Genomic DNA, 23,789 nt, shown 5'->3' on the forward strand with positions numbered 1-23,789 from the left:
AGTAGGGAAGATATGTCAATTTGCCTCACCTTGTGGCAAGATAATTTTCAGCCTTCAGGACGGATGATTGACCTCTTTCAGAAGAAAAGATCATTTTCTGTTAGAGAACCAATATGAGAAGGAGCATGATGTAGTGGATAGAGCACATGCTGTGGAGTCAGAGGTCATGGGTTCTAATCCCAGCTCTGCCACTTACTTACTGTGGGACCTTGGGAAAGTCCCTTCACTTCTCTGTGCCTCAGTTATCTCATCTGTAAAATGGGATTGAGACTGTGAGCCACACATGGGACCGGGACTATGCCTAACCCGATTTGCTTGTATCCACCCCGGCGCATAGTACAGTGTCTGTCACACAGTAAGCGCTTATTAGTATCGTTATTATTATCATTCTGGGCATAACATCCTCCCTAGAGCAGCTTTCATAGCCTGATTCCTCAAGCTGTAGATGACAGGGTTCAAAGCCGGGGGCACCATGGAATAGAAAATGGACAGAAGCAAGTCTAGACCTGATTGAAAATTGGAGGATGGAATTAGGTATTCAGAAACACCCGTGGAGATGAAGAAAATCACGACTATGATATGGGGCAGGCAAGTGGAGAAGGCTTTGGACCGGCCCTCTGCCGACGGCATCCTCAGCACAGCCAAGAAGATGCGGATGTATGAGATGACTACGTATGCGAAACAGACAGAAAAGGAACTGGCAGACAGGACAATGAGTGAATATTCACGTATGTTTCCTTGGGGACCAGAGAGCTTCAGAAGCTGGGGGATGCCACAGAAGAACTGGCGGATCACGATGGGCCCAGAGAAAGGTTCAGAGAAGGTGGCGACTGTGTGCATGAGACCGAAGAGGCCCCCCGCTGAGCCAGGAGGCGGCTGCCATCTTCCCACCAGGTCCTCTGTTCATGACCACCTCATAGTGCAAAGGGTGACAGATGGCAACGTAGCGGTTGTAGGACATCACCGTGAGCAGGGCAACCTCAGAGGCAAAAGTCAAAACAAAGAAAAACACTTGCAGAACGCAGCCCTGGAAAGAAATGGAATTGTTGTTGGTCACTGAATTGAAGAAAGATTTGGGGACGGTGATGGAGATGAGGCAGAGGTCGACGAAGGACAGGTTCCTGAGGAAGAAATACATGGGGGTGTGAAGGCGCTGGTCGAGGGTGGTGATGGCGACGAGAAGGAGATTTCCTGTCAGGGCCGCCAGGTTTACCAGCAGGAACAGTGTGGCATGGACCAACTGCAGCTCCCGGACCTCCGAGAAACCCAGGAGCAGGAATTCCATCACCTCGGTGCCATTGGCCACCTGAGTGAAATGAAGGTTTGGAGGAAACTTCAGTTTTGAGACACAACAAGAACATATAGTTTAATAAATGTTTGAAAACAGTTGTGACAAAGGTCCACATGTGGACAAAAGCTGCAAGGAAGCACAGGAGGTTTTGACAACTTTACTTCTCAAGCGCTTAGTACAGTGCTCTGCACACAGAAAGCGCTCAATAAATACGATTGATGATGATGATGATGACAAAGTTTGCCCTTCAATTTCCCCTTCCCATAACTCTCCTGATTAACCAGTTATTCTTCTTGGTCTCCTGGAGTGTAATACCTCTGGCCTCAGAGTCCTAGCACTAATAATAATAATTAAAATAATAATTGTGGCCTTTGTGAAGTGCTTACTATGTGTCAAGCACAGTCTTAGTGGTGGTTTAGATTCAAGATAATCAGGTCCCAACTGGGGCTCAAAGTCTAAGTAAGAGGGAGAGCAGGTATTGAATCCCCATTCTGGAAATGAGAGAACTGAGGCACAGAGAAATTAAGTGACTTGTTCGAGGTCACATAACAGGAGGTTTTGACAACTTTACTTCCCAAGCGCTTAGTACAGTGCTCTGCACACAGTAAGCGCTCAATAAATACGATTGAATAAATGAATGAATGAAAAGGAGCATAGAAAGGTACCACTGTTCCGGCTTAATATTCGCAAAATAGAACTTCCTCCATCTAGCTCCAAGCTAGATCCATCTAGCTCCAATCTAGCTTACTTTTTCCCTTCTGTTTGTCTAGAAAACCTACTTACTTCCGGTATAGTTAAGTAATGGTTTTAGAGAAATAGAAAATGCCTCCCAATACTAGTAGTTGATGCCTAGGATATCTAGTACAGTGCCTCGGCGCTTAGTTCTGTGCCTGGCACAAAGTAAGCGCTTTAACAACTGCCATTATTGTCCATAAGACGTTACTTTCTTTTGGGCCTGGTGGACACTGGTTTTGCCTACCTCAGTGTACCAAGAATGAGCTGTGAGGGTCATGCAGCTAGCCCCACATATAGAGGAAGTGGGAAGGAGGAACTAGGGAATTTGCTAAAAGACAAACTTTCTTCCTGACTTCTCGCTGAATCAAACAGTCAATGAGATTTGTTGATGCTTACTGTGTGTGGAGTGTGGTACTAAGCATTTGAGGAAATAATGGCAATAACTGGGGTATTCATAAAGCATTTACTATGTCCCAAGCACTGTACTGAGTGCTGGAACAGTTGGAAGAAAATCAGATTCTAATACAGTCCGACCTGATTTTCCTTTTTTTTCCTATTTAAGTGCTTACTATGTTCTAGGTACTGTACTAGCGCTGGGGTAGATACAAGTTTGGACACAGTCCATGTCTCACATGGGGCTCACATTGTTAATCCCCATTTTACAGATGAGGTAACTGAAACATAGAGGAGTAAAAGTGACTTGCTGTCCCAAGGTGAACCCAGGGTACCCATCACCTCAAGATCAAATACTATCTTGTGACTGCCCTAGTCAATCAATCAATCGTATTTATTGTGTGCTTACTGTGTGCAGAGCACTGTACTAAGCACTTGGGAAGTACAGGTTGGCAACATATAGAGACAGTCCCTACCCAACAGTGGGCTCACAGTCTAGAAGGGGGAGACAGAGAACAAAACCAAACATATTAACGGTACAAGTAAAATAAATAAATAAATACATAAATAAATAGAGTAATAAATACGTACAAACATATAAACATATATACAGGTGCTGTGGGGAAGGGAAAGAGGTAAGATGGGGGGGATGGAGAGGGGGACAAGTGGGGGAGAGGAAGGAGGTGGCTCAGTTTGGGAAGGCCTCCTGGAGGAGGTGAGCTATCAGTAGGGTCTTGAAGGGAGGAAGAGAGCTAGCCTGGCAGATGTTGGGAGGGAGGGCATTCCAGGCCAGGGGGATGACGTGGGCCTGGGGTCGACGGCGGGACAGGCGAGAATGAGGCACGGTGAGGAGATTAGCGGCAGAGGAGTGGAGGGTGCGGGCTGGGCTGTAGAAGGAGCCCAGCTTAATAGTCATTAAGGCAGAATTCAGAGGTGCGAGTGGGATACCGGCCCCTCAACCAAAACTGCTAGATTGACAGCCCAAATCGGGAGTACAGAAGGTGTTCCTCACCCCCGTGACAATCAAATTAGGTATGGAGGATGAGAGGGTGGCGGAGAGTGGATAAATTGATGCCAGAAGCTGGAATGGCCTAAGAGCACAGGTGAAAAATACTTGCAGCCTCTGACCTTCTGTGCAGAGCATCGAGACCTGCAACAGCCGGCTGCAGGTCACCTCTGCACAGAGCGTAAGAAGTGTGCTCTGCCTGCACCAAGTAAGGAGTTGTGGGATGGGTGAGTGTCCCATCCCACAGAACCCTCGTGGGGCTGGAAGCTAGGCACTTCGCCAAGGGTGGGTGATGCCTAAGTTTATTTATCCCAAGTGGGAAATGCATGTGGGTGGGAGCTAGTTGCCTCACCATGTGTGATCAAACCGTATGTGAATTCCTCTTGGGTGGGATCTGGTTGTTTTACCACGTGCGAGTAACATATACTTATATTCCTCCCGATAGGGAAGCTCTAATATCATTAAATGATCATATTCCTCCCAAAAGTGAGGTTCATTTCGCCGCGTCCAAGATGATCAAATAATTCAATTTGTCTCACTAAATAAAGTTTGTATAAAACTCAGCCTTTCCATCCCCGGTCTCTCTCACCAAGCTGATTCCTAAATGAACCCGTCCCAAGGCAAGGGGTGACACTTGCCCAAGGTCACACAGCAGACCAGTGGCAGGGCTGCGGTTAGAACCAAGTCCTTCTGATGCCCAGGGCCATGTCCTAACCACTAGGGCACGCTGTTTCTCCAGAACTATCTACCCCAGCTACCTACTGTATCTATCCCATCACTCAGTACAGTGCTTAACACATAGTAAATGCTTAACAGATACCATTATTCTATTATAACAAATACGATTATTATTATCATTACAAAAAGCCTCTATTCTTTCCATGTTTTTGATTATCTTGTATCTACCCTTAACACTTAGTCCAGTGCTTGACATGTAGGAATCGTTTAACAAATAACATTATTATATTATAACAACTATGATTATCATTACAAGACTGTCACTATTCTGTCCGTATGCTATTGGATGACAAATAGTTAACTTTATCAGTTTTCTGTCTTTGACTACTTTTCCCCATTCTGTTCCTACATATGGCAAGGGCCAAATTTGGGTCATCTTGGAACAAAAACCTTGAAATTATATTAATCAATCAGGTGAATCACTGGCCTTCAATGTCCACTCAATCACTCACTCAATCATGTTTACTGTGTCCAGAGTACTGTACTAAACACGGAAGAGTACAATATAATAGGATTGGTAGACATATTCCCTGCCTACAACGAGCTTGAAAGAGTTAAACAGAAGCAAGGTACATTTCTCTGACCTCAGGAGCCTTACTTCAGAGCTTAGCACAGTGTCTGGAACAATGTAGGCACTTAACAAATATCATATAAAAATCAAGGCACATGTTCCCTGCTCTCAAGGTTCTTTCAGTCTAATCTATTCATTCAATCAATCGTATTTATTGAGTGCATACTGTGTGCAGAACACTGTACTAAACTCTTGGGAAGTACAAGTCGGCAACATAAACAGACGATCCCTACCCAACAACGGGCTAACAGTCTAGAAGGGGGAGAAAGACAACAATACAAAACATGTAGACAGGTGTCAAAATCGTCAGAACAAATAGAATTATAGCTATAATGCACATCATTAACAAAATTAATACAATAGTAAATATGTACAAGTAAAATAAATAGAGTAATAAATCTGTACAAATATATATAAGTGCTGTTGAGGTTGGGGGGATGGGGAGGAGGAGAGGAAAAAGGGGACTTAGTCTGGGAAGTCATCCTGGAGGAGGTGAGTCTTCAGTAGGGCTTTGAAGGGAGGAAGAGAGCTAGCTTGGCGGATATGTGGAGGGAGGGCATTTTAGGCCAGGGGAAGGACGTGGGCCTGGGGTTAACTGTGGGACAGGCGAGAACGAGGCATAGTGAGGAGGCTAGCAGCAGAGTAGCAGAGGGTGTGGGCTGGGCTGTAGAAGGAGAGAAGGAGGGGAGGTAGGAGGCGGCGACGTGATGGAGAGTCTTGAAGCCGAGAGTGAGGAGTTTTTGTTTGATTAGTAGGTTGACAGGCAGCCACTGGAGATTTTGAGGACGGGAGTAACATGCCCAGAGCGTTTCTGTACAAAGATAATCCGGAGCAGAGTGAAGTATAGACTGAAGCGGGCAGCGAGGAGGCTGATGCAGTAATCCAGTTGGGATAGGATGAGAAATTGAAGCAGCAAGGTAGTGGTTTGGATGGAGAGGAAAGGCGGGACCTTGGCGATGTTGTGGAGGTGAGATCAGCAGGATTCCGTGACGGATTGGGTGTGTGGGGTGAACGAGAGAGCGGAGTCTAGGATGACACCAATGTTGTGGGCTTGTGAGATGGGAAGGATGGTAGTGCCGTCTATAGTGATGGGAAATCTAGGAGAGGACAGGGTTTGGGAGGGAAGATGAGATGTTCAGTCTTGGACATATTGAGTTTTAGATGGCGGGCAGATATCCAGATGGAGATGTTCTGAAGGCAGGGTCTGGAGTCTGGAGGGAGGGAGAGAGAGCAGGGGCGGAGATGTAGATTTGGATGTCGTCAGCGTAGAGATGATAGTTGAAGCCGTGGGAGCGAATGAGTTCACCAAGGGAGTGAGTGTAGATAGAGAACAGAAGGGGACCGAGAACTGACCCTCTAGAAACCCCTACAGTAAATGGATGGGAGGGGGGAGGGGACCGCAAAGGAGACTGAGAATGAACGGCCGGAGAGATGAGAGGAGAACCAGGAGAGGACGGAGTCTAAGCCAAGGTTGGATAGCGGTTTGTGGAGAAGGGGGTGATCCACAGTTTCGGAGGCAGCTGAGAGGTCGAGGAGGATTAGGATAGAGTAGAAGCCATTGGATTTGGCAAGAAGGAGGTCATTAGTGACCTTTGAGAGGGCGGTTTCGGTGAAGCGCAGGGGACGAAAGCCAGATTGGAGGGGGTCAAGAAGAGAGTTGGCGGTGAGGAATTCGAGACAGCGAGTGCAGATGACTAGTTCTAGGAGTTTGGAAAGGAATGGTAGGAGGGAGGTACTGCGATAACTAGCAGGGGAGGTGGGGTCAAGATAGTGGTTTTTTTAGGATGGGGGAGACATGGGCATGTATGAAGGCAGAGGGGAAAGAATCAGTGGAGAGTGAGCGGTTGAAAATGGAGGTTAAGGAGGGGAACAGGGAAGGGCCTAGAGATTTCATAAGATGAGAGGGAATGGGGTCTGAAGCACAGGTGGATGGAGTAGCACTTCAGAGGAGGGAGGAGATCTCATCTGAAGATACTTCTGGGAAGGATGGGAAAGTAGCGGAGAGGGTTCAGAGCGGGGATATGGAGAAGGGGGAGGGGTGACCTTGGGGACCTCAGACCTGATGGAGACAAACATTTTAGTCCCAAATGGAGATTTAGATCCTTTCCTGCTCTACCCCACCAGGATAATTATACCAAAGGCCACTGAATCTGTTTGAGTTCACAAACTCATCGCAGTCCCTTGACGCTTACCATATGGAAATGCAGATTTTTTTCTGAGACAAGGGCAGTCTGGAAGGATGACTGTCAGACAGGTGGAACAGGTTAATTTGAAATCCTATCCCAGCTCTTTTGCTGACTCGCTGGGAGACCCGGGCCAAGTATCAGCTTCTCCCTGTGCCTCAGGATCGTCATGGAAATGAAGAGGGTGGAGAGTGGAAGGAAGTTGTTTACAGGATCAGATCACCCAGCCTGAGGGATATTCTCCATCCATGAGGTGGTCAGTGTTTCATATCTTCTGCTGTCATTAAAACACCCTGAGACCCACAACGACACTCAAATGTGTGTCTGAAATGCTCTGACGCACAAATCCGTTTCATCATATCTCAGTGTATCAGAGGGACACTGGTGATATTTAATGACCTGAGGTGACTTTTGGAAGTGAGGTGACATTTAGGGAGATGAAGTCCCCGTGGGCACTGTTGTGGAGATGTAGTCTGCTGGGACAGGGAGAGGAGAAAGGAGGAGGCAAAACAGAATTTTAGTGCTGTTAGAAGTTCATATTTCTAGATTGTGAGCCCGTTGTTGGGTAGGGATTGTCTCTGTTGCTGAACTGTAAATTCCAAGCGCTTAGTACAGTACTCTGCACACAGTAAGCGCTCAATAAATATGACTGAATGAATATTTGCAGAGGCACAATTTTTGTTTAGTGGAAAAAGCATAGGTCTGGGTACTGGAGGTCCTGGGCTCTAATCCCAGCACTGCCACCTGCCTGTTGTGTTAGCACGGGCAAGTCACTCAACTTCTCTGTGCCTCAGTTTCCTCAGCTGTAAAATGGGGATTCAATACCTGTTCTCCCTCATACCGAGACTATGAGTTCCATGTGGGGCTACTTGTGAGGAGCAGCGTGGTCTAGTGGGAAGCGCATGGGACTGGGAGTCAGAAGACTCAGAGGCCATGTCCAAAACTGACCTTCGTATCTTCTCATCCAAACCTTGTCCACTCCCAGACTTTCCCATCACTGTAGATGGCACCACCATCCTTCCTGTCTCACAAGCCCATAACCTTGGCATTATCCTTGACTCCTCTTTCTCTTTCAACCCACATATTTAATCCATCACCGAATCTTGTCTGTCCCACCATCACAAAATCACTAATACCCACCCTTTCCTCTTCATCCAAACCGTTACCACGTTAATACAATCACTCATCCTATCCCCCTAGATTACTGAATCAGCCTTCTTACCAACCTCCCAACCCCCTGCCTCTCCCGACTCCAGTCCAGACTTCACTCTGCTGCCTGGATCATCTTTCTACCGAAACGTTCAAGACATGTCATCCCAACTCCTCAAAAATCTCCAGTGGTTGCCCATCCATCTCCTTATCATACAAAACTCCTCACCATTGGCTTTAAAACACTCCATCACCTTGCCTCTTCCCATCTCACCTCGTTTCTCTCCTACAACCCAGCCCACATACTTCACTCCTCTGGTGCTAAACTTCTCAGTGTGCCTCGATCTTGCCTGTCCCACTGTCGACCCCTGGCCAACATCCTACCTCTGGCCCGGAGCACCCTCCCTCCTTAAATCGACCAGACAATTACTTTCGCCAGCTTCAAAGCCTTACTGAATGCATATTTCCTCCAAGAGGCCTTTGCAGACTAAGCCCCACTTTTCCTCATCTCCCACTCCCTTCTCCATTTCCCTAACCTGTTCCCTTTGCTCTTCCCCCCTCTCTCAGCCCCACAGCATTTATGTGTATAAATGTAATTTTATTAATTTGTACTGATGTCTGTTCACTTTTACTATCTGTCTCACCCCTTCTAGACTGTAAGCTCGTTGTGAGCAGGGTTTGTCACTCTTTATTGTTGTATTGTACTTTCCCAAGCGCTTAGTACAGCGCTCTTCACACAGTGCGTGCTTAATAAATATGAATGAATGAATGAATGAATGAATGAATGAATGAATGAATGAGTCAAAGGACCTGGATTCTAATCCCGGCCCCGCCATTTGTCTGTGGAGTGATCTTGGGCAAGTCACTTTTTTTCTCTGTGCCTCAGTTCCTTTATCTGTAAAATGGGATTTAAGACTGTGAGTCCCATGTGGAACATGGACTAGGTCCAATCTGACGATCTTGTATTTGGAATCTTGAATCCAGCTCTTGGTACAGTGTCTGGCATGTGTAAATGCTTATCATCATCATCAATAGTATTTATTGAACACTTACCATATGCAGAGCACTGTACTAAGTGGTTGGGATAATTCAATGCAACAGACTTCGTAGACACATTCCCTGCCCACAACATGCTTACAGTCTAGAGAGGGAGAGAGACATTGACATAAATACATAATTCATAATGCTGATTGTATAGACATGTACGTATTTGCTTGGGGCTGAAGATGGGGTGAATACCAACTGACAATACCATAAAAAAGGGAATGGTGCCAACTTGATTAGCGTTTTAATCTACCCCAGGTCTTAGAACAGTGCTTGACAAGTAGTAAGTGCTTAAAAATTATCATTATTATTATTATCATTATTGTCATAATCAGTTCACATCTTCCAGAGTAGGGATAATACCACTTTGGTCTGACACTCTATGAAGCTGACTCAAATTCTCTCGAAGTCTATTGTCCTCAGCACTGGGATGATCTGAACTGTCTGGACCCTCATAGATCAAGGCCTTGGCCCAAACCACCCCCCAGGACTCCCCTGGGAGTAGACCAGGCTCAACGCCAGTGAGACAACTGTGCTCCCAAGGAGACCAGTCCCCTTCTGTGTGCAGGACACTGAACTAAGTACTTGGGAGGGTAAAATGCAACAGAGTTGTTGGCATGTTCCCTTGTCACAGTGACTCTATCTATTAATGGTATTTATTTATTAATTCATTCATTCATTCATATTTATTGAATGCTTACTGTAGGCAGATCACTGTACTAAGCGGTTGGAAAGTACAAGTAGACAGACATCAGTAGCATCAATATAAATAAATAGAATTATGGATATATTCACATAATTAATAAAATTAATAGAATAATAAAAATGTGCATATATATACAAGTGCTGTGAGGTGGGGAGGGGGGTAGAGTAGAGAAGGGAGTTGGAGTGAGGGGGGGAGGGGAGGGGGAGCAAAGGAAAAGGGGGGCTCAGTCTGGGAAGGCCTCCTGGAGGAGGTGAGCTCTCAGTAGGGCTTTGAAGGGGGAAAGTGTGCTAATTTGGCAGATGTGAGGAGGGAGGGCATTCCAGGCCAGAGGTAAGACATGGGCCAGGGTTCGGTGGTGGGACAGGCGAGAATGATGCCCAGTGAGGAGGTTAGTGGCAGAGGAGCAGAGTGTGTAGGCTAGGTTGTAGAAGGAGAGAAGGGAGGTGAGGTAGGAGGGGGCAAGGTGATGGAGAGCTTTAAAGCCAATTGTGAGGAGTTTTTTTCTGGATACGAAGATTGATGGGCAACCACTGGAGATTTTTGAGGAGGCGGGTGACATGCCCAGTGCGTTTCTCTATAAAGATAATCTTGGCAGCAGAGTGAAGTGTAGACTGAAGTGGGGAGAGACAGGAGGTTGGGAGATCAGAAAGGAGTACAGACCACTGTACTAAGAGCTTGGGAGAGTACAACAAAGCAGATTTGTTAGACATGCTTTCTGCCCATAATCAATCAATCAATCAATAATGTTTAATGAGTATTTACTCTGTGGAAGACACTGTACTAAGTGCTTGGGAGAATAAAACACAACTGTGCTATATATCATGTATTGTGTATATATATGCATATATATTCATTAAATCAAATGTATTGAGTTCTAACTGTGTACAGAGCACTGTACTAAGATCTTGGGGGAGTAAAATACAACAATAAACGGACAGATTCATACAATTGTATTTTTTCATTAATTCAATCGTATTCATTGAGCACTTACTATGTGCAGAACACTGAATAATAATGATGATGATAATAATAATAATAATGATAATGGTATTTGTTAAGCACTTACTATGTGCCAAGCACTGTTCTAAGCGCTGGGGTAGATACAAGCTAATCAGGTTGGAACACAATCCCTGTCCACATGAGACTCACACTCTTAAACCTCATTTTCCAGATGAGGTAACTGAGGCACAGAGAAGTTAAATGACTGGCCAAGGTCACCCAGCAGGCAAGTCGCAGAGCCAGAACTGGAACCCACGACCAAGCTCAGGCTCTTGCCATTAGGCCATGCTGCTTCCCAAGTGCAAGGAACAGTGTCCTGCACAAAGTAAGCCCTCAGTAAATACCACCAGTTGATGTATTATTGGGCGGGTAGGAAAAACCAGCAGCCCTCAGTTGTGGAGAGTCACGGGTTCTTAGTTGTGATTCCACTGCCCTCTGGCGTCTGATTGCAGGTTTTGCCCATGGCAACCGTAGCCTCCCCTGGGGTCTTCTTCCCAAGGAGACCGTTGTAATGATAATAACAATAATAATAGCAATAATAATAGTAATGGTATTTGTTAAGCGCTATGTGCCAAGCACTGTTTCTTATTTGTGACTCCACTGCCCTCTGGCGGCTGATCGGAGGTTTTGTCCCCGGGAAACTGTAACTCCCCACCGGTGTCTTCCTTTCAAGGTGACTCTTGCCATCATCATAATAATAATGATAATGGTATTTGCCCTGTCCACAATGAGCTTACAATCTAGAGGGTGTGAGAGAGATATTAATATAAATGAATAAATTACAAATATGGACATAAGTGTTGTAGGGTTGGGAGCAGGGATGGATAAAAGGAACAATTCAGGGTGACACAGAAGGGAGTGGAAGAAGAGGAAAGGGGGGCATAGTCAGGGAAGGCCTCTTGGAGGAGAAGTGCTCTCAGTAAGGTGGGGAAAGTTATTTTCTGTAGGGTGTAAGGAGGGAGGGCACTCCAGGCCAGAGCCAGGAAGTGGGTGAGGGTTCGCCGAGGTGATAAATGAGATAGAGGTACAGCGAGAAAGTTAGCATTAGAGGAGTAAACTGTGCATCACCAGGTTGGATTGTAGTAGGAGAGTAGAGAGGTGAGGTAGGAGGGACCAAGGTGATTGAGTGTTTTAAAGCCAATGGTATGGAGTTTTCATTTGATCTGGAGGTGGATGAGTGTCTACTGGAGTTTCTTGAGGAGTGGGGAAACATGTTCTGAACTTTTTTGTAGAAAAATGATCAGGGAATCAGAGTGAATTATGGACTTGAGTTGGGTGAGACAGGAGGTAGGGAGGTCAGCAAGGAGGCTGATGCAGTAATCCAGGAGGAATAAGATGAGTGATTGTATTAACGTGGTAGCAGTTTGAATGGAGGCGAAAGGGCTGGTTTTAGTGATGGTATGAAGGCGGGATCGACAGGATTTAGTGGTAGATTGAAAATGTGGGTTGAATGAGAGAGAGGGGTCAAGGATAACTCCAAGGTTACAAGCTTGTAAGACAAGAAGGATGGAGGTGCCATCTACAGTGATGGGAAAGTCAGGGAGAGGACAGGGTTTGGGAGGGAAGGAAAGGAAAAGAGTTCTGTTTTGGACATGTTAAGCTTGAGGTGATGAAAGTACATCCAAGTAGACATGTCTTGAAGGCAAGACGATATGCGAGCCTGCAGAGAGGGAGAGACATCAGGGCTGAAGATATGGATTTGGATGTCATCTGCATAGAGGTGGAAGTTGAAACCATGGGAGCAAATTTGTTCTCCAAGGGAGTGGGTGTCGGTGGACAATAGAAGGGAATCCAGAACTGAACCTTGAGGGATCCCTCCCCACAGTTAGGGGGTGAGAGGCAGAGGAGGAGCCAGAGAAGGACACTGAGAATCAGTGGACAGGGAGATAGGTGGAGAGCCAGGAGAGGACGGTGTCAGTGAAGCTGAGGTTGGATAATACTTCCAGGTGAAGGAGGTGGTCAACGGTGTCAAAGACATCCTAAAGTTAGTCAGTCAGTCAATTGCATCTATTGAGCACTTACATGTGCAGAGCACTGTACTAAGCATTTGGGAGAATACAATAGAATGATAAACAGACACATTCTCTGCCCACAGCGAACTTGCAGTCGAGGAAGATTAGGATGGAGTAGAGGCCACTAGATTTGTAAAGGAGATCATTGGTGACCTTTGAGAGGTCAGTTTCTGTAGAGTGAAGGGGATGGAAGCAGGATTGGGGGGGTCAGGGAGAGAATTGGAGGAGAGGAATTTGAGATAGCCGGTGTAGACAACTTGCTCAAGGAATTTGGAGAAGAATGGTAGGAGGGGAATGGGGCGGTAACTGAACAGAGACGCGGGGTCAAGAGAGGATTTGTTTAGGATAGGGGAGACATGGGCATGTTTGAAAGTAGTGAGAAAGAAGCCCTAGGCAAGAGAACAGTTGAAGACAGCTTTTAGGGAGGGAAGAAAGAGGGGCCAAGTGTTTTGATAAGCCACGAAGGAATGGGGTCGGACGTGCAGGTGGATTTTGAGAAGAGGCAGGAAATCTCCTCTAGAGATACTTCTGGGAAAGATACGATATGTATCTTTAAATTATATGTTATAAATGACATGTATTCATATTCATGTCTGCCTACATTTCTAGACTGCTACCTTATTATGAACAGGGTATGTGTCTGGAAATTCTTTTGTATTGTACTCTCCCAAGGGCTTAGTACAGTGTTCTGTACAATTGATTGATGGATAACTGAGTTGATAGTCACATTCCTTGCCCACAATGAGCTTACCGTCAAGAGGGCTATAAGCTATTTGGGTAACCCAGGCTCCACTTCCCCATTTGCTTCCAATTAATCCACCCAATGTATCTGGTGTCTATGGTGCTCAGAGCACTGTATTAAGCACTTAGGAGAGTATCAGAGTGATAATAAAAACATGATCCTTGCCGTTAAGAAGCTTACAGTCTAGTGAGGCTATCAGAAAGACATAACGTTGTTTTCAGTGAGGAGGTGATAGAGAGGTACAACTGGTGACAACAAAAAAATGGAAAGACAGGTAAGTGAATAAATGAGTGCTGAAATAGGAGAATGTATGTAAGTGGCTCTGAGGACGTAAGTGTTCATGTGACTATTTGGGGGACACAAAGAAAGTAGCATGGCCTAGTGGAAAAAGGACGGGCCTGGTAGTCAGGTGATCTGAGTTCTAATCCCTGATCCACTACTTGCCTGCTGTGTGAATTTGAGCAAGTCACTTCACCTTTCTGTGTTTCACTTATCTCATCCGTTAAATGGGGGTTCAATCAAAAAATCTATCATATTTATTGAGCACTTTCTATGTTCAGAGCAGTTTACTAGGAGAGTAATAATAATGACAATAGTTATTATTACTATGGCATTTGTTAAGTGCTTACTATATTCCAAGCACTGTTCTAAGTAATAGGTATCAGTTAATCAGTTTGGACACAGTTCCTGTCCCTCAGGGCTCGCAGTCTTGGTCCCTATTTTACAGATGAGTAACCAGAGACCCAGAGAACTTAAGTGACTTGCCCAAGGTCACACAGAATACACGGGCCAGATCCTTCTGACTCCCAGGCCCGTGTTCTATCCACTAAGCCACGCTGCTTCTCAGTATAACAGAGTACAATATAACAGATTTGGTAGACACATTATCTGCCCACAAGAAGCTTACAGTATAGAGGGGGAGACAGATGATAATATGAATAAGTAAATTAAAGTTATGTACATAATCAATCAATTGTATTTAGTGAGTGCTTACTGTGCAGAGCACTGTACCGAAGTGCTTGGGAGAGAACAACACATAATATAGACATATTTCCTGCCTCCAATGATCTTACAGTCCAGGGGTGTTGTGGGGCTGGGAGGTAGGGTGAATAAAGGGTTCAAGTGCAAGGGTGACAGAGAAGAGAGTGAGAGAAGAAGAAATGAGTGCTTAGTCGGGAAGGCCTCATGAAGGAGATGAGGTTTTAATAAGACTTTGAAGGTGGGGAGAGTGGTTGCTTTTTTGCTCTGTAGATGGACTAGCAAAGGGGTTAATCAAGTAATCAAGACTGAATGTATCTATTAAGTTCTTCCTCTCCTGGGATTCCAGGTTCTGATGCCAACTCTACCCATCCCCCTCCTACCTTGTCCTTATCAATCAATGGTATGCCTTGAGCGCTGACTGTGTGCAGAGCATTGTATTAAGTACTTGGGAGAGTACAATAGGTAGTCGGTCAATCGTATTTATAGAGATCTTATTGTGTGCAGAGCACTGTATTAAGTGCTTGGGAGAGTATAATGTACCAATAAGTGGACACGTTCCCTGCCCACAGTGAACTTATAGTCTAGAAGGAGAGACAGAGATTAATATAAATAAGTTACATATCTGTATGTAAGTGCTTTGGGGCTGGAGAGGGGATGAATAAAGGGAGTAAGTCAGAGTGTTGCAGAAGGGAGTGGGAGAAGAGTAGAGGAGGGCTTAGGGAAGGCCTTTTGGAGGAGATGTGACTTCAGTAAGGCTTTGAAGGTAGGGAGACTAGTTGTCTGTCGTATATGAGTCAGGAAGGCGTTCCAGCCCAGAGGCAGGATGTGGGCGAGAGATCGGTGCAGAGATATATGATAGAGTTGGTAGATATGATCCCTATCCATTGTGCAGCTCTATCCTGGTGAATATCACCACCGGTGTCTCTGGGGGCCACCCCAATCTCCAGAGGCGTCACCCGGAGAGGGAAAGCTTGTTAGAGCTCTCCCGTTGGAGTCATCCATACACTTCAAACTGTGATTTTTGGACACTTGATAGTCACCCCTACCCCAACCCCAGCACTTATGTATATATCTTTAAATTATGTATTACACATTACTCATTTATTCCTATTAATGTCAGTCTCCCCGTCTAAACTGTAAGGTCAGTATGGGCATGGATCATGTCTGCTACTTCTGTTGAATTATACTACCCTGAGCACGTAGTACAGTGCTCTGCATATAGTAAGTGCTCAAAAATACAATTGAGTGATTGATTAATCTACCCCAGTGCCTGATACTTAGTAAGCACTTAACAAATACTATTTTAAAAAATCAATCAATCGTATTTATTGAGCAACTTTGATTTAAAATTTACCTCTCATGCTTATTTTCTAGTGAGTTGTTACTTCTTTAGCATTTACTACTTATGCCTACTTACTCTACTTGTTGCTTTACAGAACAGTAGCACTGTGGTGTAGTAGATAGAACACAGGCCTGGAGGTCAGAAGGTCCTGGGTTCAAATCACTGTTCTGTATGCTGTGTGACCATGGGTAAGTCACTTCACTTCTCTGTGCCTCAGTTACCTCATCTGTAAAATGGGGATTAAGACTGTAAATCCCATGTAGAGCAAGGACTGTGTACAACTGTGTACAACCTGATTATCTTCTAGACTGTGAACCCATTGTTGGGTAAGGACCATCTCTACATGTTGCTGAGTTGTACTTCCCAAGCTCTTAGTACAGTGCTCTGCACACAGTAAGTGCTCAATAAATATGATTGAATGAATGAATTAGCTTGTATCTTCCCCAAAGCTTTGAACAGTGTCTAGCACATTGTCAGTGCTCACCAAATACCATAAAAAAGTTCTAGAGTTATCTTTTGGTTGGAAATGGTGCTGCCAGTGGTAAGAAGGATCTGTGGCTGTGAATGTATCCACCCCAAGGTTTAGAACAATGCTTGGCACATAGTAAGCACTTAACAAGTACCGTTCTTAATATTATTATTATTTTGAGAAGGAGAATGATGCTTTCTCAATAGAAGTTTTAGAAAGATGCTTTGAGCAGTAAAGAGTGGTCTGGACTGAAGACAGGAGAGAGATGGTGAATGAGATTCTGGTGGGGTCACTGGTGCCTGAAATAGCCTGAAATCCCCATGCCCCATAGTCTCTGGCAAAACTGCCAGACCACAGCTTTCTCCATCTTTAAAGCCTCCCATAATCAATCATGTTATTTGTTAAGCGGTTGGTGTGAGCAGAGTTCTATACTAAGCACTTGAGAAACTGCTATACAACAGAACTGGTAGACATGTTCCCTGCCCATAGTGAGTTTACAATCTAGAGGGGGAGACAGACATTAACATAAATGAATAAGCAATTGAATGATTCCGGTCAATCAATCATATTTATCGAGCATGTACTGTGTGCAGAGCACTGTACTAATCAATCAATCAGTCAGTCAATTGTATTTATTGAGCGCTGACTGTGTGCAGAGCACTGTACTAAGCGCTTGGGAAGTACAAGTTGGCAACATATAGATAAAGTCCCTACCCAACAGTGGGCTCACAGTCTAAAAGGGGGAGACAGAGAACAGAACCAAGCATACTAACAAAATAAAATAAATAGAATAGATATGTACAGGTAAAATAAATAAATAAATAAATAGAGTAATAAATATGTACAAACATATATACATATATACAGGTGCTGTGGGGAAGGGAAGGAGATAAGATGGGGGGATGGAGAGGGGGAAGGGGGAGAGGAAGGAAGGGGCTCAGTCTGGGAAGGCCTCCTGGAGGAGGTGAGCTCTCAGTAGGGCCTTGAAGGGAGGAAGAGAGCTAGCTTGGTGGATGGGTAGAGGGAGGGCATTCCAGGCCCGGGGGATGACGTGGGCCGGGGGTCGATGGCGAGACAGGCGAGAACGAGGTGCGGTGAGGAGATTAGCGGCAGAGGAGCGGAGGGTGTGGGGTGGGCTGTAGAAGGAGAGAAGGGAGGTGAGGTAGGAGGGGGCTAGGTGATGGAGAGCCTTGAAGCCCAGGGTGAGGAGTTTCTGCCTGATGCGCAGATTGATTGGTAGCCACCGGAGATTTTTGAGGAGGGGAGTAACATGCCCAGAGCGTTTCTGGACAAAGACAATCCGGGCAGCAGCATGAAGTATGGACAGTGAAAATAGTGGAGCTGGGATTGGAAGCCAGGTCTTGTAACTTCCAGTACCAGACTCTTTCCACTAAGCCACACTGCTTCTCTTGGGTGCATAAAGGAAGAATTTGGGATGAGTGCTAACTGCGACTACTTCTCTCCACAGTGCCCAGAGCAGCATACGGCTAGCCCCTATGCAAAATAACTGTTCTGGGCACCGTGGATATAAGACGTCCCAGTATCCCATGGATACTTATAACAGGGAAATGGGTTTGCCTAGGAAAAAGATCAGTTATTCAGTCGGGAGCCTTAGAGTCCTTGGTGTTCCTCTGAGGCAGTGGCAACATCCGGGCTGAGGGATCTTCCTTCCCTGGGGACAGACTCTCCCACCTGGGCACTGGGGAACAGGGTTCAGCCAATCTCCTGACATCCAGACTGCTGGGGGATGGAGATCTCAATGCAGCAATAGCACTGGCAGATAAAGTCATCTCTAGCCTCCCAAGTTGCCCACCTGTTGCTGGGCTCAATGAGACAGACAGAAGCTTGGCAATCAATCAATCAATCAATCAATCGTATTTATTGAGCGCTTACTGTGTGCAGAGCACTGTACTAAACGCTTGGGAAGTACAAGTTGGCAACATGTAGAGATGGTCCCTACCCAACAGTGCGCTCACAGTTTAGAAGGGGGAGACAGTGAACAAAACAAAGCATATTAACAAAATAAAATAAATAGAATAAATATGTACAGGTAAAATAAATAAATAAATAAATAGAGTAATAAATACGTACAAACATATATTCATATATACAGGTGCTGTAGGGCAGGGAAGGAGGTAAGGCGGGGGGATGGAGAGGGGGAGGAGGGGGAAAGGAATGAGGGGGCTCAGCCTGGGAAGGTCTCCTGGAGTAGGTGAGCTCTCAGTAGGGCCTTGAAGGGAGGAAGAGAGCTAGCTTGGTGGATGTGGGGAGGGAGGGCATTCCAGGCCAGTGGGATAATGTGGGCCGGGGGTCGACGGCGGGACAGGCGAGAACGAGGCACGGTGAGGAGATTAGCGGCAGAGGAGCGGAGGGTGCTGGATGGGCTGTAGAAGGAGAGAAGGGAGGTGAGGTAGGAAGGGACGAGGTGATCGAGAGCCTTGAAGCCGAAGGTGAGGAGTTTCTGCCTGATGCGTAGGTTGTTTGGTAGCCACTGGAGATTTTTGAGGAGGGGAGTAACATGCCCAGAGCGTTTCTGGACAAAGACAATCCGGGCAGCGGCGTGAAGTATGGATTGAAGTGGGGACAGACAAGAGGATGGGAGATAGGAGAGGAGGCTGATACAGTAGTCCAGACGGGATAGGATGAGAGCTTGAATGAGCAGGGTAGCGGATTGGATGGAGAGGAAAGGGCAGGGAAGAGAAATGACAGAGCTCCAGCAGGGATGGAGAAAGAGAGAGAGAGAGAGAGACAGACAGACAGACAGACAGACAGACAGAGACAGAGACAGAGACACAGAGAGAGAGAGACAGAGAGACCCTCACCTATCCTCACAGGCACTGTGGACCTGAGGTGAGGGGAAAGATGTATTCGTTTTGAGGGTGGCTAGAGGGAATGAATTGTACTTGTTAAGCACTTACTATCTGCCAGGCACTGTTCTAAGCCCTGGGGTAGATACAAGCTAATCAGGTTGGACACAGCCCATGTCCCACATGGGGCTCACAGTCAGTCAATCGTATTTATTGAGCACTTACTGTGTGCAGAGCACAGTGCTACGCACTAGGGAGAGTGCACTATAACAATAAACACATTCCCTGCCCATAACGAGTCTTAATCCCCATTTTACAGATGAGGTAACCGAGGCCCAGAGAAATGAAATGACTTGCCCAAGATCACACATCAGACATGTGGCAGAGCCAAGATTAGAACCCATGTCCTTCTGACTCCCAGGCCCTTGCTCTAACCACTAGGCCATGCTCCTTCTGTCCTTTGCAGCATCCAGAGAAGTGAGTTTTTGAGGGTTGGATAAAGAGGGGGAGGACTCCTTCATGAACATTTCTCCTTTAGTTTCAAAGATAATTCTACTGGAACCTGGTAGGCAGTTGTCAGTAGAATGCATGATCACAGGATACCAGGATACCTAGACAGCTTAACTGAAGGGCTCTGAGACAAGATTGAAAAAGGAGAAAGGAGCGAAGAAATGTACTGGCACAGTCTATTAAGGTAGAAGGGTAGAAAGGTAGAAGATATTCTGTTCACCTTTGAATGAATAAAACACAGCTGATCTCTCACTAGGTTTTTCAGTCACATTTGCATGTGTGAAAGACCTCTTTGAAACCCAAAGCCAGCAACGAAAGTACAGGCAGGAAATAGATACCCACACCTAGTCATAATAATAATAATAATAATGGCATTTGTTAAGTGCTTACTATGTGTGAAGCACTGTTCTAAGCACTGGGTGGGTGGGGGGATACAAGGTGATCAGGTTGTCCCATAGGGGGCTCACAGTCATAATCCCCATTTTACATATGAGGTAATTGAGGCACAGAGAAGTGAAGTGACCTGCCCAAAGTCACACAGCTGAAAGTGGTGGAGCCGGGATTAGAACCCATGACCTCTGACTCCCAAGCCCGTTCTCTTTCCACTGAGCCACACTGCTTCTCATAGTCATCTCTTCCTTCCACAGAGAGAGCATGTCACACAGGCTATCAAGCCCATGCATAGATTCAATCATATTTATTGAACGGAACACTTTAGAAAACACTTGGGAGAGTGCAATACAACAATGAATGGACACATTCTCTTCCCAAAATGAGCTTACTGTCTAGAAGGGGAGACGGATAGAAATATGAATAAATTAATTACATATATGTACTTAAGTGTTGTGGGGCTGGGAGAGGGGATGAATACAGGGAGCAAGGCAGGGAAATCAGAAGGGAGTGGTAGAAGAGGAAAGGAGAGCTTAGTCAGGGAAGGCCTTTTGCAAGAGATGTGTCTTTAATAAGACTTTGAAGAAGGGGAGAGTAATTGTCTATCTGGTATGAGGAGGGAGGGTTTCCAAGCCAAAGGCAAGACGTGGGAGAGAGGTGGGTGGTGAAATAGACAAGATTAAGGTACTGAGAAGGTTAGCATTAGAAGAACCATGTGTGCAGGCTGGGTGCAGTAAACGAGCAAGCGAGGTGAGGCAGGAGGAGCAAGGTGATTGATTGCTTTAAAGTCTATGGTAAGGAGTTTCTTTTAGATGTGAAGGTGGATGGGCAACCACTGGAAGTTTTGAGGAGTGGGCAAACATGGCCTAAACATTTCTGTAGAAAGAAGACCTGGGAAGCCCTCTGTCCAGTCTAGCCCTCTGCTCCAGGACCTGGAAAATCACCAAGATGGGAAACACCACTACTTCCCACCTACCCTGCTCCAGGTCTTTTTCATTCTTTTTCAAATCAGTGGGAATTGTTGAGCACTTGATGGGTACTGAGCAGAGTAGTGATAATTGTGGCATTTGTTAAGCAATTACTCTGTGCCAGCACTGTATAAGTGCTGGGGTAGACACAAAATAATCAGGTCCCACATGGGACCTGCAGTCTAATTAGGAGGGATATTGTTATATTGTATGCTTCAAGGCTCTTAGTACAGTGCTCTGCACATAGTAAGTGCTCAATAAATATGATTGAATGAATGAATAGTAGGCTCTAAATAAATAAGATTGACTAACTAAGGAAGAACAGTTATTAAAACCCCATTTTGCAGAGGAGGTACGTGAGGCACAGAGAAGTTAAATGACTTGCCTAAGGTCATTTAGAACCTAAGTGGCAGAGCCTGGATTTTTTTATGGCATTTGTTAAGCACTTACTATGTGCCACTGTTCTAAGGAATGGAGTAGATAAAAACTAATCAGGTTGGACAGAATCCATGTCCCATGTGGAGCTCAGAGTGTTACAGAATGAGATAACTGAGGCACTGAGAAGTGAAATGACTTGTCCAAGGTCACACAGCACCTAGGTGGTGGAGGCAGGATTAGAATCCAGGTCCTCATTTTGGAAACTCATTCATTCATTCAATCGTATTTATTGAGTGCTTACTCTGTGCACTGCACTGTACTAAGCACTTGGGAAGTGCAAGTTGGCAACATATAGAGACGGTCCTTACCCAACAGTGGGCTCACAGTCTAGAAGGGGGAGACAGAGAACAAAACAAAACATATTAACAGAATAAAATAAATAGAATAAATATGTACAAGTAAAATAAATAGAGTAATAAATACGTACAAACATATATACATATATACAGGTGCTGTGGGGAAGGGAAGGAGGTAAGGTGGGGGGATGGAGGGGGGAGGGGGAGAGGAAGGAGGGGGCTCAGTCTGGGAAGGCCTCCTGGAGGAGGTGAGCTCCCAGGAAATGACTCTACAGCATAAGACAAGCCCCATTCATTCACTCAATCTTATTTATTGAGCATTTACTGTGTGCAAAGCACTGGACAAAGCGCTTGGGAGAGTACAATACAACAAGAAACAGACATAGTCCCTGCCTACTACGAGTTTACAGTCTAGAGGATCTGTAGCCTATTTATGTGTGCTAATGTCTGTCTCCTCTTCTAGAACTTAAGCTCTTAGTACAGTTCTTGGCACCTAGTAAACACGTAACAAATCCCATTATTATTATGATTATTTTTATAATTATTATTATTGTCATTATTATCAGCAAACAACCACAACTCAACTGGTCCAGGGTGCCTCCACTGGGCCCTTTCAGGAGATCCCAGTAGAAGGTCCTGGCTGGGGTCCATTAGCTACGGAGAATCTCACCACAGTCACTGAGTTCATCCTCCTGTGGTTCCGAGGCAGGCCGTGGTTGCAAGGCATGCTATTTCTAACGTTCCTGGTCCTGTATGGTGTGACCGTGGTGGGCAATCTCGGAATCGTCACCATCATCAGCCTGGACCCCCAGCTTCACATCACCATGTACTCTATGTACTCTTTTTGTCTGTCTCTCCTGGATGGCAGCTATTCCTTTACTATCACCCCCTGGGCCCTGCTTAATTTCCTGTCAGAGCGGGCAGCCATCTACTTCCCTGGCTGCACCACTCAATTCTTCTTCCTCTCCTTCTTTGGGATGATGGAGGCTTTCCTCCTGGCCACCATGGCATATGATCGCTTCGTCGCCATCTGCGACCCCTCCTCCACTGTTCCGTGATCATGTACCATGGAATCTACCAGCTGCTAGTGGGGGGCTCGTACCTCTGGGGAGTGGTCAACTCTGTGACCCAAACCATCATGAGCTTCCAATTACCGTTCTGTGGGCCCAACGAAATCAACGGCTTCTTCTGTGACGTTCTCCCGATCCTGACCCTGTCCTGCTCTGACACGCTGACCAACCAGTTGGTTTTGCTCGCCCTGTGTGTCTCCATTATCGTGGGCACATTCTCCATCATCTCGATCTCCTATGTCCTCATCGTCTCTACCATCCTGAGGATCCGCTTGACAGAGGGATGGACGAAAGCCTTCTCCACTTGTGTCTCCCACCTTTTGGGGGTGGGTCTGTTCTATGGCTCTGTCTTCTTCATGTATGCCCAGACCGGTGCCATCTCAAACGTGGAGCAGAGCAAGGTGGTGTCCTTCTTCTACACCGTCATCATTCCAATGCTGAATCCTATCATCTACAGTCTGAGAACCAAAGATGTCAAGGAAGCATGGAAGAGGATCAGGAAGAAGCTCTCTCTGTGATCGTTTGATGACCCAGTGGACAGGGCTTGGGACATCTCTGGGTCAAAAATGTTCACTCCATGTTTCCCCACTCCTCGAGAACCTCCAATTTTTGCCCATCCACCTATGCATCAAACAGAAATTCCTTACCATAGGCTTTGAAGCAGTCAATCACCTTGCCCTCTCCTACCTTATCTGCCCGATTTCTTACTACATCCTAGCCCACACATTTCACTCCTTTGGTGCCCATCTACTCACTGTAACTCTATCCTGTCTATCTCATTTATTCATTTATTCATTCATTCCTTCAATAGTATTTATCGAGCATTTACTGTGTGCAGAACACTGTACTAAGCGCTTCGGAGAGTACAACTATAAACAGACACATTCCCTGACCACAATGAGCTTACAGTCTATAAGGGGGAGAAATGAATTACGTATATGCATAAAAG

General features: G+C 45.7%; 1 pseudogene; it reads left to right on the forward strand.

Moving 5' to 3' along the window:
- Nucleotides 1-649: 649 nt before the first annotated feature.
- LOC119947616 lies at nucleotides 650-23,358 on the forward strand (annotated as a pseudogene).
- Nucleotides 23,359-23,789: the final 431 nt, after the last annotated feature.

Source organism: Tachyglossus aculeatus, chromosome X5 (genome assembly GCF_015852505.1).
Source record: "Tachyglossus aculeatus isolate mTacAcu1 chromosome X5, mTacAcu1.pri, whole genome shotgun sequence".
NCBI classification, from domain to species: domain Eukaryota; kingdom Metazoa; phylum Chordata; class Mammalia; order Monotremata; family Tachyglossidae; genus Tachyglossus; species Tachyglossus aculeatus.